This window comes from Strongylocentrotus purpuratus, unplaced genomic scaffold (assembly GCF_000002235.5).
Source record: "Strongylocentrotus purpuratus isolate Spur 01 unplaced genomic scaffold, Spur_5.0 spur5_scaffold_17, whole genome shotgun sequence".
In the NCBI taxonomy this organism is placed as follows: domain Eukaryota; kingdom Metazoa; phylum Echinodermata; class Echinoidea; order Camarodonta; family Strongylocentrotidae; genus Strongylocentrotus; species Strongylocentrotus purpuratus.
In genome coordinates this window covers 1,464,166-1,481,934 of record NW_022145602.1, presented here as the reverse complement: position 1 = coordinate 1,481,934, position 17,769 = coordinate 1,464,166, and the positions used below count along the sequence as shown (strand labels likewise).

Sequence of the window (17,769 nt, the reverse complement as noted above, 5' to 3'; positions counted from 1 at the left end):
CCAGTAGTCTGTAATTCCCAGCCGCCTAGATTTGCCATCTCTTCCAGGGAAGCGAAGTACAGGTTGCAGAGGGCGGGGCAAACATAAACTTTGCTTTTGAGACTGCAGAAGAACAGTTCAATCTGTCGGATGTCTTCTCGGGTCACCGTTGGTGGCGCCACATGCCCACTAAAGCGGTTAGCCAACTGTGTCGACATAGTTACTGTAATACTACTTTCAAATCACAAGATATTAACAATGCTCTTAACTCAGTAGTCAAGGAGACTTATATCGCTGTATGATTTCAAAACCGATCCAAAAATCACCAATCACAAGTACTTAATTACTTGGTAACTCCCTTGTTCAATGCGGAGAACTTTCTATTTTCAGTTGGTCATCAGCTTGGTCATTGAAAGGGGGATTTCTCGAGAGGCGAAAGTGATCTTCCTTAATGACGAGCTCTTGAAGTCTTATGCAGGTCATAAATCACTATAGCAATGTATAACGATGATAATTTACACCTTCCTACAAAGGAACAGAGACTGTAGATTCCAGTGAAAAAGACCAGAAATTGTCTAACGAACCTTTCAACGCCAAGTTTCCGGGGTCACGATGAAAACACCAACCGTATGATCAAATTTGATCTATGCCCTGGATTTTCTTGATGATTGCGTTTTGATGTCGCGGTTCTGGTAACTTTCTGGTTGGTCAGGCGATCCAAAGTGTGCCCAGATTGTAATAATTTGGCTGACCTAGTCTTGCTTGACAGGATGTCGTCTGTTTGGCGATGTCACAAAAGTATGATGACCTTGATGGTAGGCTCTGACGTCACAATGGTAGAAATAGCTCACAGGCGAGGCTGTGAAAAGTAAACGAGACAGACAAAAAGATATGGGTTATTAGACTTTACGGGGTGACAAACATCTTTGAGTGATCAACGGAGCAAGAAATTGATTCATAGCAATTTGGTGTTAGTATAAGCGAGTAAACCAAATAACAAATTGTAAAAGGATAATCCTTATCTGATGTTCGATATCACTTTTATACAACTGTCACGTAACCGACACAAAAGGTTCAGACTAAACGGGTTGGGGAGAGGGAACACATTGTAAGGTCGACACTTTATGCGCCACTCCTTAGTGTTGTAGAGTTAGGGCTCTGGTTATGACCCAGCGAATTTCGTTCATTACTTTTGACTAAATGCCGAGATACAAATTACAATAGCAGACGAGATTGGTATAATACGTTTTCATTTATTGCAAAATGAGGATAAATTACGAAGTCAGTAAATCCCGAGGGTTTGATTGTTGTAACAAGGTTATGAAAACATCACTGGCTAAATGCCAGAAGTCATTACCATGGGCACGTTTCCAATGGAATTATACCAACCGCCTTGAGTGCTTAGTAACCATTCAATATTTTTCTTTATGAAATTCCCGGCAGTCCAAAGACATAGATCTGAGTTGAGTAGGGATTGATTACGAGTCGCCAGGTAAGAGGATATTGGTATGAGAGCAGGGAAGCCAGTGACATTGTACTTATAAAGAGACTGATGTGCAGAAATGTTGAGAGGGATGTTCCCTCAGTTGATAAACAGTTTGAACTGTCAATCTCCCTCTGTTAACGAGCTGATTAGCTTGTTAGGGCGTGTCATAGGGGCGTAGCCAGTCATAACGTAAAGGAACATTGGGTTTGGGAAAAAGGGGCGGGGGTATTTGACAGGGAAATAACTTTGCGGCTTGTTTGAGGGAAAAGCGAAAGAGAATGTGGAAATAGATGGGTAGAGAGAAGAGAATGGAAAACCTGAGTTTAAGAGGGAGGGGGTTGTTTGACTATACAGGGGTGTTCGACCAACAAAAAAAGAGACAAAGTATGTCAAGATAAATTGCATCAAGAAAACTGTACTGATATTTAAAGTATCGATGGAAGAAGTGAAGTATCAACACAGAGCAGGAGGAGGTTTGATGGATTACTGTCCAGAAAAAAGGAGAGACAAGAACTAACTAGATGAATGGCGATGGGGAAGGGAGGGATAGAGAGAGAGAGAGAGGGGATAAGGGAGAAAGAAAGAGAGAACGGGAGGGAGAGAGAGAACGATATATATATATATATATATATATATATATATATATATATATATATATATATATATATATATATATCTACGAAGCAAGTAGATAGAAGTAAACAGAGAGAGAGAGATAAAGAGAGAGAAAGAAATACAGAGAGAAAGAGGGAAATAGAGAGGGAGAGAGAGAGAGAGAGAGAGAGAGAGAGAGGGGGAGAAAGGGGGAGAGAGTGGAGAAGGCCGGGGGAGGGGTACACAGACAGACAGACACAAACTCGATTGACGTCACACGATGCAATGCGGACACGGGTCCTTGGGTAACGACGTGACACGCAATAGAGAGTGCACATCGTTTAATATCAGGGAGGTTGGTAATAAGAAGGGAAGGGAGTAAGCTGAAGTTCATTGCCTCACAGTAAAGAGAGAGGAATGCTATTTAGCTATAATACCATCTCTGCTTCCCTTCACTGCATACCATGCACTGTATGCATTGATATATCGTCTATGCTATATATTATATATGCCATGATGTAGGAATACTCCCAGGAAGTGGAGATGGTGCACATTAAAATGAATGAATCCGGTGACCGGGGTAATAATATCTTTAAAGCGATTAATAGTCGGTATTAAGCGCCATATACATCCAGATTATTATTATCAGTATTATACGGGCCTACAAAATCTATGTACACCAAGAAAGTGCTGGCTTGATAATTATAATGACTATATCTTCAAATATATAATTTTCGTGAAATGGAGATTTATATAAGTGTATCGAAACCAGACAAATTTAGAAAACGTGCAGTCTACTTCATGTTTCTGTAAACAATGCAAATTTGTTATCAAAATGTCCATTAAGAGACTTTTTCTTTCGTATCTGACTTGTACTTGATAGTGACGTCAAGCTTTCAAGAACTGAATAGTTCATGTTTGTCTGAATAATTACTATAAAAAGACTGTTCAATGTTCAGTTTTGTAATTGTCCATCAGATATGAAAACTATCATTCACATTCAATTCATGTCTATATAGTTCATTAACAAACAAAGATACCGGTACAAATAAGAATATACAAATCCTAGTTTTCTTTCTATACAGGCATGTCTATAGTTTATTAGCAACCAAATATACAATATACACCCTCTTCACAGAGTTTGGTAACATCCACTACTCAACATGTTCGGTACACAATATATAAAAAGGTAACTTGCATTATTGTTGAGTGAAAGGGGATATTATTCGCACCTTTTTTCACTCTGAGAAATTAGAATATAATCGGGGTGCGGACCTGCATCCACCTACGCGTATTTGACAGAGGGTACGTGCTGCTATTGTAGCAGAATTGCACCCTTATTTCTTAGAGTGTTGGTAAAAATATTTTTGTTCAACTGTGTGTTCAACTGTCTACAGATAATACTAGCAAGTTTTGTTTCCATTATAATATGCAACAGCTTGCAGTCTGCTGTAAAATATTATTGTAAAATTGGAAATGGTAGAAGTAAAACGCAGGCCTACATGAGTATGGTTCAAAGATCTTTGTGTTTCATGGTAGAGCGAAACAGTCATCTCGCTACTAGGAAGAGCTTCAAGTTCAACTGTGTAGTCCAGTCATTAATGAATTATAATCATATTATACGATCACGCATCGGTTTATGAACATTGCACTCAGTTAGTATGATCAGTTTAAATGAAGGTGGACATTTTTGTAAACCGCGACTGTCAAAGAACAGTTTGTGGAACCACAAATAAGTTTTTCCAGGGTTGCACCGGCTTCCAAATACTCTCCTGAGTTATTACGTCATTTCATTAACCAATTTGATTCTGTTCAAAGTTGGTTTAATGTTGTTAACTAAACATAATCTTGAGCAAGACAATAGCATTGCTTTAAACAGGACTAATTATTATAATGTTGATATTATTTGAGACAATTAGTTGCTTTGCTGTTCATTGTCATCCATTTTTTATCTTCGCTTTGCGCCGTTTCTGACGCCGTTTTGAGGATTGGTTTATGTTTTTGTATGTTTCTCAGCATTGCGTATCATGCTGGCAGGATTCAACGCCAGATATGAGAGCTTGGAGCACAGACTATGATTTGGTATGGTTGTACGTTATATAGGAATAGATCGCCTGCTCGTGTTATATTACCTGTCTAAATGTGAGATGGTATGTCGATGTCTCATTTCCCGCCTAATTATTCGCCCAGTCTTCCCCGCGTCTTTCCTCCCGTCTACCGTCTGCGCAGTCTGTCGTCTGTTAAGCCTGTCGTCTGCTGTATGCGATGTGAAGTTCGTTTCCCGTCTCGGCTGTAAATGTCAAACCAGACAAAAGACAATGATGATCATTGACGTATAGCCAGGCGTATTGACAATACCGTATTGTAAAGGGGCGGGGTGGGAAGGGGAGGGGGGGGGGGGGGTGCGTAACATCCAAACCATAGAGTCCCTCCGCAAACCTGGGCTATACCCTGGAGGTCCATGGCTATACTTTGAGGGTAGGTGTACGCAGGTAGGGGTAGGGCAGGGTAAGATGGAGGTTGGTATGTCCCCCTTGCCCCCCCCCCCCCGGTTACGCCTCTGATGATAATTATTATTACATCATCAGGAATGGATGCATAATACCTGCACACGGAAGCATGTGTTTTAATTTATTCTAAGAGACATATCATTATTGTTCATGCTGGTAGACACGTACCGCCTTGTCTGGGTAGTTGTTAAAATACAATAGACATTACAATAACCCATTGAATATTAAAATCCCATTGACGTCGTAATAGGAATATCCTGTTCATTTAAAGTGCATTGTGGTAATCAAGTGCTAACAAGGGACTTTTTAATCACTTATATTTTGCTCCAGCAACCAGCACACATTGCATTCAAGGAATAATCAATCTACACCTTGGTCAACAATTGCGAATTTAGATGGCAAAAGGATATTAGTGCCAAGCTCGAAGCATCGAACCCAAGCCCTTAGCTTTGTATGCTCAACAAGCCAATGAAAAAAAGGAAACTGTATACCCAGCAAGATACATTAAACGTTGAAAAAATGGAAATAAATAAAATATCTACAAATAAATAAAAAAAGGAAATGAATAAATAAATACATACATAAATATAAGGATTCAAAATAAAGAAATAAAGAAATAAATGAATGAATACAATCATAAAAACCTAAGGGGCAATGGGAAACAACTTATTCTAGCGGTTGTTCACAGAGGGGATATTTCAAGTAAGATCTTGCAGATTCTGGTGTCCGTATCCAGATTATATGAATGGCTTAACACTTCATGATTTATTTTCTCAGGATGTCACGTCCTAAAACTGTACACATCAGTGGCGGATCCAGGGGGGGGGGACATGTAAAAAGTAAAAACACGTTATTTTTTTCTGGGAGATGATCCCCCCCCCCTCCCCTGGCGCTCAAGGGGGGGGGGGGTGAATTTTCAAATTTTCGAGGGCCAAAAAAAAAAAGAAAATTAGTGCTCATTATCCCCCCCCCCCCCCCCCAACTGAGCGAATTATTGACCGGCTGTTTCGCCGCTAAATATTTTCTCAAGAATTGGGCCCCACCCCTGCCGCCTGCTGGATCCGCCCCTGGTGACATAATCATGTTTTATTTAATCACAGACTCGCATGAATCAGTACAATGGTCTAGGAACCTTGATATCTGATGTTCTGTACAATGCAAACATAATGCAGTACATGTACAATAACAGATTTCAGGATTTATCTGCTCTCAAAAAGGTAATCAGATTTGTGATTATGTTTTCTTTTCCAGATGTCGTCATTCTCTAAAATGTCATAACTTTATTTGATCACAGATTCGCGTGTATTGTAAAGAAATACAATAGCCTATAGACCCTGATATCTGAACAAAGCAAACATATACAGGTATAATGGCAGATATGTTCAGGCATTATCTGCTTAGAGAAAAAAAAGGTAATCAGATTTGTTACAATGTGTGGTGTATTGTGGGAAAGGAATTTGATTCTGCGAGACAGAAGGTGAACATTAAAGGGAGAGAGGAAAATAGAGAGAGAGAGAGAGAGAGAGAGATGAGAAATGGGAGAGGGGAGTGGATGGGTGAAGAGGAAGGGAATGAGAGAGAGAGAGAGGGTGGAATAGAGAGAGAGAAAGAGGGGGAGGGTCAATGGCGTACCCAGGACAGGACAGAGCTGGTATATGATATTATTTCAAAATTATGGGAGCTCCCCCCCCCTCCCTCCCCAGACACACCTACTGACATACCATAGTGTCCCTGAGAAAAGGCGGCAAGTATTAAAAGAGTGAGGGGTGATGGAGTGGGAGAGAAAGAGGGAGGGGGACTGGGGAGAGAGAGGGAGGGGTGAGATGGGTGAAGAGGGTGAGAAGACATTTTGTAGATAAATTATGTTGGGAAGAGAGGGGAGAAAGATGAAACAGAGAGAGAGGGGGGAGACATGATGGGAACACTTTTGATGGGGCGGACAGTGAGAAAAGAAGAAGAGAGAGAGAGAGAGAGAGAGAGAGAGAGAGAGAGAGAGAGAGAGAGAGAGAGAGAGAGAGAGAGAGAGGGAGGGAGAGAGAGAAGGGGGTGGGGGAGAGGGAGAAATAGAGAAAAGGTAAAACCGAGAGAAAGGGAGGAGGAGGAGTTAACAAATAACATCGATGGGGACGGACAGAATGAAAGAGAGAGAAAGAGAGAGAGAGAGAGAGAGAGAGAGAGAGAGACATGGGTGAGGGATATTCAAGAGACCGTGTCTCAATAAATTATACACACGTAGCTCAATTCACTAATCCCTGAATGTGAAACTACCGGGGTTTAATTCTCCTCCCTATCTGACTTCTTAAAAATATGATTCGTCGACTTCCAGCTCACCGTGTTACCCTTGCTATCCTCTGACTCATACACCCAATGCGAATAATTCAACAGGGAATGTCACAAAATCATGGATCCCTTCCCGAAACTGAATATCCGTTGGAAAAACCATCTATCCATCTCTGACAAGTCAATGGTGTAATCCAATACGTCTCGCCTTGGACCGAGCGGACTAATCCTAGCCGACTAAATCTGATCCGTGAAATGATGCTCAAGATCATCGTTCATTACAATGGATGCATCATGATTGATAGATGAAAAATGTCTGCTGGGTTCAGCTATTGCATTGTGATGTCACGCAACGTGAGTCTCCCCGTTAATGGTGTTTGTTTCAGGACCAATGATCATGACTATAGTGTTTAAATAGATAATAGATACACGAGTGGCTTACACAACTTGAGTGGCTCGGGCATGTAGAGTGTTTGCTTTAATGTTCAATATCATAAACATGTTTGTACAAGTCATGTATATTATTTAAAATATAGAAGGGTTCCCATCACCCATTTAATTATGGGTGCCATTCCACTTTTTATTTATTTCTTTTTCTAATTGCACGTCAAATTTTCAATAAAAAATGTAAACATTAGAATTACAAAAATAATGGATGCTTCATAAGTTCATGTTTGTTTATATTCGATAACTAATCGAATTTTCAGAAGATGTGCATATTGCAATACGTGGCTCATACAATACTAAAGACTGGGTTACTTTCCTCCTCAAATCATAGCTTTAATTACACAATATGGTCATGAACATCACAGGCCTATTATTAATGTGATTGCAGTAATCAAGCTGTTCTACTGTTAAGTTTTTGTAAACAATTATCGCTAAGAATTACTGAATAAATGATTATGGACTAGTGCTACAATTTACTTCATATTGGATTGGTATTCCCATCATATTCCATCATTAGCTGTATACCATCGGAGTCCCATCTGGTATACGAGGCCAATTAAAACTATGTATCGCAGGGAGCTAACCCGGAAATGGTGTAACAGTTGACTAATCATGATTGTCAAACATTACATTGAATATGATAGGCGAGTAGTTATGTAGAATAGCCATTGCATGCATTCATTTTTGTCTTCACATGCGTCCTTGTTTAAGTTGACCTTACATATACCAATGCAATAATGCACGTGATCAGAAAGGCGAATTACTAGACTTAACCTAAATGTATTACTCAACTTCAGCCATGCTCAGTTAAGAGATTCAAGAACGAGGAGGAAAAAGAACTAGATTTAAAAAATGAAAAGAAAATATCAAAAATGCAAATCAAAATTTAATTATAGATACTGAAGGTTATACGATAAGGAATGAACAGATGAGGAGTGGAAACCACGCTAATCAGTGGATTCCATTCTCAAAACCACTACTTTGGAGGGGACTTTATTTTTATTTTGCAGGATTGAATCGAAAGGGAAATGATAATTCCCTAATAATTATGCCTCCTAAAAAGTGAAATTCCAATACTATGATGAATGAGTATAGACTGACAGAGTATTATACGTAACAGTTCCGGGTTTATTGTTTACCGTTTTTAAATTTAATTAGAAATGTGGTTTGTTAGTAATAACAGACTTGAATATCTTACCTTAGTACACTTTTGTGAGCCTGCTTTAATATCCTTGACGGCTCTTCACGTTTTGGCAATATCCATGAATTAACTCCAGGTGAATTATTAGCCCAGGACCAATATGGTAGGCCTAATCAACGAGGCAATGTGAAAGTGATTACAGAGAGTACTTCATCCGCTGAAAAACATCCGTAACTTTTTCGCAGGGAAGTAGAACGACCCAGCAGAAACCAAAGTACATTTAGTAGGATGGAAAACGTGCGTGAATATTCATTTGACGAGTTATTCCTTGAAGTTTGGTAGCTATCCCTTACAATCTCCTAAAATCCGTTATTGAAGAGAGTTATCCGTTTAGCAACCCCAACTCAGTGACGAGGTATATTTATTATTAATATCCACTGAACTTTTGAGTTCAATATCACTCTGGTCAGCGAGCAAATGTGCGTGCGACTAGCGCAACAGTTAAAAGTCCGTATGATTGTGGCGACAGACGATAGCTGCATATACCGTACCAAGGCCGGTGATTTCCGCACTCTACTCGTTCGTAGTTTCTTTTAGCGTATGATGACTTCACCTATTTTTGCGGTGAGGACTCCCCCAAAAGCGCATGCGCTGAGAAGAATAGCTAGCTACGTGCTTTTGTTCTCGCACGGTGATTGGTTGATGAGTCATCCTGGGGGTGTCGCCGCTATTATGTGTTCATTATTATTTACAAACAATAAATATACTAACGATATAACACTTTTAGGAATTCATGAAGTATGTGTGCGATGTAGGAGGAGCCTGTCTCCAAAGGTGAGTTGGTAAAATGGGAATCGACCATGCTAAACATCAATTCGTTTTGATTATTGGTATTTTAGATGACTCTATATGACTCAACGATTAGAACATACATGACATACCTTAAAGAAAATAAAGAGAATTTTAGGCAATATTATTATTTTTGAAATATTTCTCTATTCTTTTTCTGAAAAATGAAATGTTCCTTTTCAATTAATCCCTGAACATGTGGAATGGAAATGTTACTAATTTCTTCAATCATCATTTTATAGGAATACTAATTCATAAAAACACAAGCCACCATGTTGAGCAAGCTTTTACTTCAACGTAACCCACTTCTTTTCTTCTCTCTCTCTCTCTCTCTCTCTCTCTCTCTCTCCATCTTTCTGTATGCCTGTCTCTGTCTCTGTCTCTCTCTCTGTCTATCTCTCTATCTCTCTCTCTCCCTCTCTCTCTCTCCATCTCTCTCTCTCTCTCTACCCCCCTCTCTCTCTCTCTCTCTCTTTCTCTCTCTATCCCTCTCTCAGTGTCTTCACCACCGCTTGATTTTATAGGTCTCTCTTTCTTCTGAATGAACCATCTTTCCTTAAATTCCTTCAGGGGAAAAGCAGTAGAAGCTGTCCCCCGATGACGTCTCTCTGTTTTAATAGCAGTTCAACACCAGGTCAGAAGTGATTCTTACCCTCAAGAGAGAGAGAGAGAGAGAGAGAGAGAGAGAGAGAGAGAGAGGGGAGAGAGACAGACATACCGAGAGAGAAAGATAGACAGAGAGAGAGCTAACAAAGTCAAAGCTCAAATGAGTTCCCTTGAGCTAAGAGTTCTTAAATTAGTTCGCGCCATTTTCTTAATCAGATGGAGATGATTGATGCATTCCATGTTTCATCTTTCCATTTTTTTCTTCTTTCTTTCCCTGGATTTTTTCTTTCTTCTCTTTTTATTTCAAATTGAGTAGCGCTGATCTTTTTAAAGGGATTGGGTTACTTTTTCTCAGATTTTGAAACAAAATTGTGGATTTAGCTCATGCTGCAACGATAATTATAAACCTTTAGGTCAGTCAGGAATCCCATGAATTTTACAAGCCGATCGCCTGTCTGATTATCAAGATATTTATGATTGAAAGTCGAAATTTCATTTTGCGTTTTCCAAACGGTTTTCCTTACACTACAGTCTATAGGGGGAAATGAGTATGGTAAAACCGGTCACTTAAAGATTTTTACATTTTGAGGCACTTCATGATCATTTTTAAGCGCAATTTTTGTAGGGCTTCAATATAATTATTACAATATCACAGACACTGATACCACGTAGGGTCGTGTATCTCAGATTTTACATTGTTAAACGATGCCTTTAAATCATTTTTACTGGTTCTGAGAAATCTCCGAGGGCAGACAGGCTTCACATTTTATCATAACAACAATTCGTCATTGGCATTTGTGGGTTGAGATGTGATTAAACGAACGTTTGTAATAATGTTAACGATCAATAGTTATTCAAACTATTTGAAGGTAGTGGCAATCACAGTTACAAAATGTTGACATTTAAGCAAACAAACAATAATGACTAGGTATCATGAAATCAATTGAAAATATGGAAATAATTGTATTTCCAATATGTATTCCTTTATTTTTGTAAAAAATTATAATCGATTCGTAATGTTTTGTAAGAAACAGAAATAAAATTGGAATTGAAGTGGACAATGTTGTCAAATCGTTATTCAGGCAATATACAAACAAATAGAGTAGTTAACATTCTACCATAATGCCATTTTATTACTTTTTTTTAATCAAACATGCACGCGCGGGCCTGCCACTGAGCCCCATGACTGTTTTTTAAGCATAATCATAGTAGAATATGAATTTTTACCATGCAGATTACCTCAATGATTAATCGACACCAGTTTACAGGCAGTATTGAACATGAAGATGATAATGATGATGATAATGACGGTTTAACATGACTGCTAAGAAAACATATCGTATGCATGTAATCAATCAAGCAGGGGACCGACGGTCTGAAGTCTTTTCAGAGGAACTTGATATTAAATGTTTGCCATTAATACATTTTCTCATATTGAGATTCTCAATATCATAATATTTCATCGTAGTTGTAATTTAGTCAAACTTACAGAGCATTTTAAATGTATGTCTCCAAATGCAATCCAGGTTTTCTATAAAAGAAAACAACAAGATGAAGGGAAAATAAAATAGGCTAAGACATCGAAGTGTTTTTTTTTCCCACTGGTCAAAAGACAGACACTCCTCACGTTCCCAGTTCTGTAACCCAATAGTTTTTGGAGAGGAAATGCGTTTGAAAGCTATATTTTGTTGTTTGAACTGTAATTTACACCGCTACAAACGTATAACCCTCTAACCTTTGGACTCTTATTAATATCCCTCAAGTATCTTCATAATCTTGGAGATAAGAAATATAAAGAAGATAGATTCTTCATCACTTTTTGTAACGTGCATCCTCAGTTCCTCATTCTAATTCATGTTGTCAGTCGGTGATTTCATATTGGGGGAAGTGATATAACTTCGGTCTTACTTTCAACTCGTGCCGCTGCAGCCGGAATTACGTTCAAACATGTAATTAGATTTTAGACGAATATAGCGTCATCTGTCAACATATGGGGTACTCATCTTAAAGGTAAAGACCAGTTCTGGACTTCTGGTCATGCGATTGCATTTTGAAAGATACGTTGTGGAATCGATCAGAAAAGGTTGATCATCTATAGCATATAAGTATTGGTGTGTACTGCAAGGTTCTGGAATCTTCAAAATGATAAGAAATTTGGCCCAGTCTTGGTAAAGTTACAAGCACATACACAGAAAGATGTATATGGGACTACGTGACACGTGCGCGATATCTATCCGGTCCAGATAGATATAATAATTTACCAAATATATCAATTAGTATAGGCGGTTTCCCGGCAAAATTTGTATCATTACGTATTAGTCAAAACATTTTCTTTCACATGATTGGTGATAAGAACTTTTATTTCATTTTTTGAGGGGGGGGGGGGCGTTTCCAAAACTGGTCTTTACCTTTAAAAGGTGATTGTATACCGGGTGGAGCCAAAATGGAATTACCAAAAACAAAATATATACACTTGTATATATACAAAAATTAAACAAACAAACTAAAGAAGCGATATAGTATGTATTGAAAATGATTGTAAACTCGACAAATTGCTATATCCCGGTATCTAACTTTAACAAATCATACGCTTTATATTTCTGTTTTCTGCCATTAAACAGATAATAAACATCTTTATTTTCTTGCTTTTTACACAAGAGTAAGTAACATTTTTGAAGGAAATAGTCACTTTTCCTCTTTCAGCATTTGCTTCTTTCATTTCCCTTGAAAAATTGCAAACATTTGTGTTTTTGTCAACTTTGATTATTGCTGTAATTTGAACCTTCATAACATGTTTAATGGGCAAGTCAGTATTCAACACATACAGCAAATATCATTATCTATACAATGAATGGAGAACCAATGAGTCAAATGAAACAATTTAATAAAAGATCAAGAAGAACAACAACGATAACAATAACAACAACATCAAGTCATAATAAAGAGAAAACGATAATATTTAAAAGGGATTGATATCAGAAGAAAGAAAATAATTACAAGGTGAAGGACAGAAAAAGAAAGGACGCAAAAACACGGAAACTGTAGCAGTAGTTGTCTTGCAACCTTTTCCAAATAGAGCAGACCAAAAAAATCGCGAAGAAATGAAGGTTTTGAAGACAAAGAGGACAACGTGGCAAAGAAGGTATAGGCACGAAAGAACCAGACCAGTTGAAACTTTGGCCACAGTTATAAAGCTTCACCAGACCATGGACCCATGACCAGACACGATCAAACTGTTATGACCCGGGTATTTACTCAAGGGAGATCCCCAAACTGACATTCCGCGACGTTGACGTCATCATGCTGAAAAGCAAAGAGAAATAGGATCTGGCGAACTTTTTCAATTATCATGATTATGGAGGTCATTCTCGTAAATGATTTCAAAGAAATTTTATGGTTGTATAAAAGCGGTTTAAGGAGGTCAAATGCATCTGTATTTTTCTTGTGACAGGAAATAATTAAAAGTACAATTGCTATCAATCTGCTGGCATCGTGCTGCAAACTGAATTATGAAATACGTGCATAGGCATAATGTACATGGTAGGCAAATTAAGGATTTTGTCCCCCTCCATAAAAATAAACAAACAAACAAGGAAACAATAACAGCATCAACTACAATAGCAGCAGGAACTCTTTCAAGATACAAACTTATGAATAAGGGGGAGAGGGGAAAGTAAGAGGGGGAGAGAGAGAGAGAGGGAGGGAGAGAGAGAGAGAGAGAGAGAGAGAAGTAGAGAGAGGGAAATCGAGAGAGTTAAAAGATGGAGGGAGCGAAATAGAGGGGGAGAGAGAGAGTAAGAGGGAGGGGAGAGAGAGAGTAAGAGGGAGGGGAGAGAGAGAGAGTAAGAGGGAGGGAGAGAAACACAGAGAGAGAGAGAGATAGTAAGAGAGAGAAAGAGAGAGAGAGTTAGAGGGAGAGAGAGAGAGAGAGTGAGGGAGTAAGAGATAGAGAGAGAGAGAGGAGATATCACATGCAGAATCAAGTGGTTAGAACCACAAAACGACAATGACATTGATTTACTTCAACTTCTTGATACACATTTAATCTTTGAGTGGGATGCAGAGGTTAAAAAGGCAGCCAGATTTACATTCAATCTGCAAGTCCTTAGTCTTTATTCTCCGCCGACTGGAATTCCCTCGCTGTTTTATATAGGTCATAGATACATTCGGTCTATATAAAACAATATGAGATTATAGATTATAGGAATACGGCCATGACTCTCTTGCAAATCAAACACCAATGCCCTTGGACTATAGCTGATAGGAAACAAAAGTCGTCATGAAAATACGGATGTATTTTAGAATAAAATTTGATTTCCCTTATCGTATTACAAAACGATAACAAAAAGAAAATATTGTGCGAGTTATAGCGTGCGTCGTTCACCTTGGATCGATGGCTTTGATTATAATGGAGAGAAAAAAAATGTGAAAGGACATATTTTCAGAATTTGATACGACTTCATCTGAATAGCGACGCTGTGTTGTGTCTATTTCTTTTTCTACTTTTGCACGACAAACACGATTTACTGTCGTCACTGGGTGTTTAGTCGTTGTTGCTATGACAACAAGTCCGTTTCTAAAACGTTTTTGTTCAGAATTAGATTTCTACCTTTAACATTTTGAACTGAATTAAAGTGCATTACTGACCTTGGCTCTATGATTGATAATAGAAATACTTGCAAAAAATTGAGTTTAAAGAAAAGGTTGAAATCTGGGGAGAGGTGAAAATCATTTGTGAGCGTTTTCATTGTCATTATGCAAGTGTGGAAGAACATCAGAGAATTTTTTTTCCTGAAAAGCATGGCTCTTCAAATGCCTTCATCTTCTAAATATGACATGTTACAGCTTAAAAATGAGGACCTCATTTTTATGCCACCTGTCTGTGTAGTCCCATATACATATTTCTGTGTACAGTGTTTGCAACTTTACCAGGACTGTGCCAAATTTCTTATCATTTTGATTCCAGAACCTTGCTGTACACATAAATATTTATAAGATAGATGATCAACCTTTTCTGATCGATTCCACACCGTGTCTTTCACAATACTACAAAACAACAATGAAATCACGTGACCAGAACTCAACTTTATCTTTAAGTGTATAAGACCTCTACAGACCGAATGTAAATATGGATACCGGAATAACATGCGTCTGCCTCTACTATCGTCACATGGTTTCATTTGAAATCAAAATAAATTTCTGTTTCTATAGCGACCAGTCTTTATGCGACAGGCAAACTGCTCCTGGAAGATTGTGTATCGAAATAAATGGATATATGAAAGAGAGAGATAGAGAGGGGTGAATAGCAAGAAAGGTCAATTTATTAGGGAAAGGTTAAATTACAGCATGATAAAGGTGCGAGAGAGTATTCTAATTTAAACGCAAAGATATTTTTGAACAGATACAAATAAATTACGCCTATTTTCATCAACTCAACATGATTGAAAGGTAACAAGAGAAGAGCTGTTCAAGAGCAAGAATCTTGGGTGAGAAGGGGAGAATGAGGAGGAGAAGGAGGAGGAGGAGCAGGAGGGGAGAATGGGGAGGAGAAGGAGGAGGAGGAGGTGGAGGGGGAACGAGGAGGAGGAGGAGGAAGTATGGAAGAAGGAAAAGTAACGAAAGAGAGGTCTTGGAGAGCGTCCCTTATACCCTATCCGATCCAAAGCTTTGACACACAATGACACATCACTGTCTGTAATATTGATTAGACAGGATTCCTTTTTCAAAGGAGGCACATCCTATGTAATTAGAATAAAATGAGGAGAAAGAGGAGAAGAAAAATGAGCACGATCAAAGGAGGAGGATTAAGAACCAAAGGTAACTGAAAACGACGTCGTGGAGTGATGATCAAGCTTTAACACGTCACTGTTTGAGTAGATAATTAATAATAATAGGCATTTATAATAGCGCCATCTATCTAGACAATTCTATTCCAAGGCGCACACATTAATGATTACCAAGGCTTTGGCCTAGCTGAAATTACAGCGCTCTAGCATTACGAGGAAATTATTCCTGTCGGGTACCCATTTACCTCACCTGGGTCGAGTGTGGCAAATGTAGATTAATGCCTTGCCAACCGTTGTTGTTTGTAGGAACCACATCCCATGTAACTAGGAGAAGAAAATAATGAGCAGGAGCTATAGGGAGGAGGACGAAGAGGAGGAGAAAGTAACGAAGACGAAGAGGTTTTGGATAGCATCCATCGCCCCCATCTGATCTAAAGCTTTGATGCATCACTTTCAGTGATTGAGTAGACAAGATTTCTTGTTTGTAGGAAGCGCATCCCATGTAATTAGAATGAATGACCCGTGACTCTGTATGGAAAATCCGATACCAGGCGGCTACATGGAGATGAATTAAGAATCTTGAATTAGAAGAACATCGCAGTAAACGCAGTTAGATACAGCATGTAGGGGACTGGTAGGAGTTATGAAAAAGCATTTTAAAGGTATTATTACTCATTTGCAGCCAACATCCAATTCTGTATAACTTTGCAGGAACTATGAATATCTCACGTAAAAATTATGTCCTGTCTGTGAAATTTAAACGTTAGCAATGTCCTAGCATTCAAATTATGCTGGGAAACCAGATACCTTCTAAACTTCACTGTCAGACACGATTGAGTGACTGACTGACATCTTATTTTCTTTGGTAGTAGCATACATAAATTGAGCTGTAAAGGTATTTGTCTACACCAATAACCCACTTCTTGTAATGGCCAAATTAAACTGATTGAATCTTTGTGCAGCACAAAACGTACATGTACGACCATTGGGTACAAGGTTCTGAAAATCAGACTTTTACTAAAATGTTTGCAATCACTATAAAGTCGATTCGACAACTAATGCTCGTTATTTTCCACCTAAAAGACATTTTCAAGCCCTTTCGTTTGGGGCCTCCAAATGGGACATAGTACCTTTGAATGCTACCTGGTCTATTTTGTGCCCTTTGAATATTCAAAAATAAAGTTCATTGATTCATCTATTCACTATAATGATGTACCTTTCCATGACCATACGGTAATAGTTTTATTGTATTTTTGTTATAATTAGAACATGTTAATGCTGTATTAACAAAGAAAACGGATTTCTGTTTTTAATATCCGACTAATCTGAAGGATTATACCACGAACTTTATACTAGTCTTTCTTAAAATCATTTCTCTGTCGTTGATTTTGCTCGAAAACCGTACTCTAAGCCATAACTGCTGCGGAGATCATCATCACAGAGTGCAACATGTCATGTAGTTTTGTGAAACACTTTAACATGACGACTCGAGCAGATTTAGTTTGAAATCTACACCAAATTAAGAAGTTAGGATTTGTACGCAGCTTGTGTGGTTCCGACTCCTCTCACAGGTTTCATTTGTTGTTTACAGCCATGACCACTCTATGAGTTTTTACCCCAAACTAGGTCATCTGAATACCGCGCAGTATCAAGGAGTTAGCTAAAATCCTAACATCTTGGCATTTCACAGCATAAACATTTGGTGCCGTGCTCAATCTGCCTTGAGCATGTACAAATCCGATAATGGGCATTTTTAACCAAAAAATATCTGAATTTGAATCCATCTAATTTGTAATACAACCTGCCAAAGTCGGACCAATTTCATTTTTCTCTCTTTCAATTTAAAGGTCACATGGCCCCTTTTCAGAAATTAGATTTTGTTTTTGAAAAACCTTGCAATTTCGTGCGAGAAAGCAAGCTTGTCAGCTGTGATTAGGTTTGATTGTCGCCGCGCTGAATGAATGAAGTCGACGATGACTCATCGATAAGGTATGCGATTTTACAACCTTACCATGTTATTTTCATTAGCGATGACGTCATCATGTGGGTGCTAGAAAGGAGTAGGATGTTATTGTCTATCGGGTGCAGTTG

The 17,769-nt window shown here is 38.5% G+C and overlaps 1 long non-coding RNA gene across 1 annotated transcript; it reads right to left on the bottom strand.

Annotated features, from left to right (window-relative positions):
- Nucleotides 1-406: 406 nt before the first annotated feature.
- On the bottom strand, nucleotides 407-8,974 carry LOC100892285. Its single transcript, XR_004064555.1, has 3 exons — nucleotides 8,495-8,974; nucleotides 4,192-4,349; nucleotides 407-838 (listed from the first exon to the last, which is right to left on the bottom strand). It is a non-coding gene; the product is annotated as an uncharacterized LOC100892285 (long non-coding RNA).
- Between the last annotated feature and the right edge of the window lie 8,795 nt (nucleotides 8,975-17,769).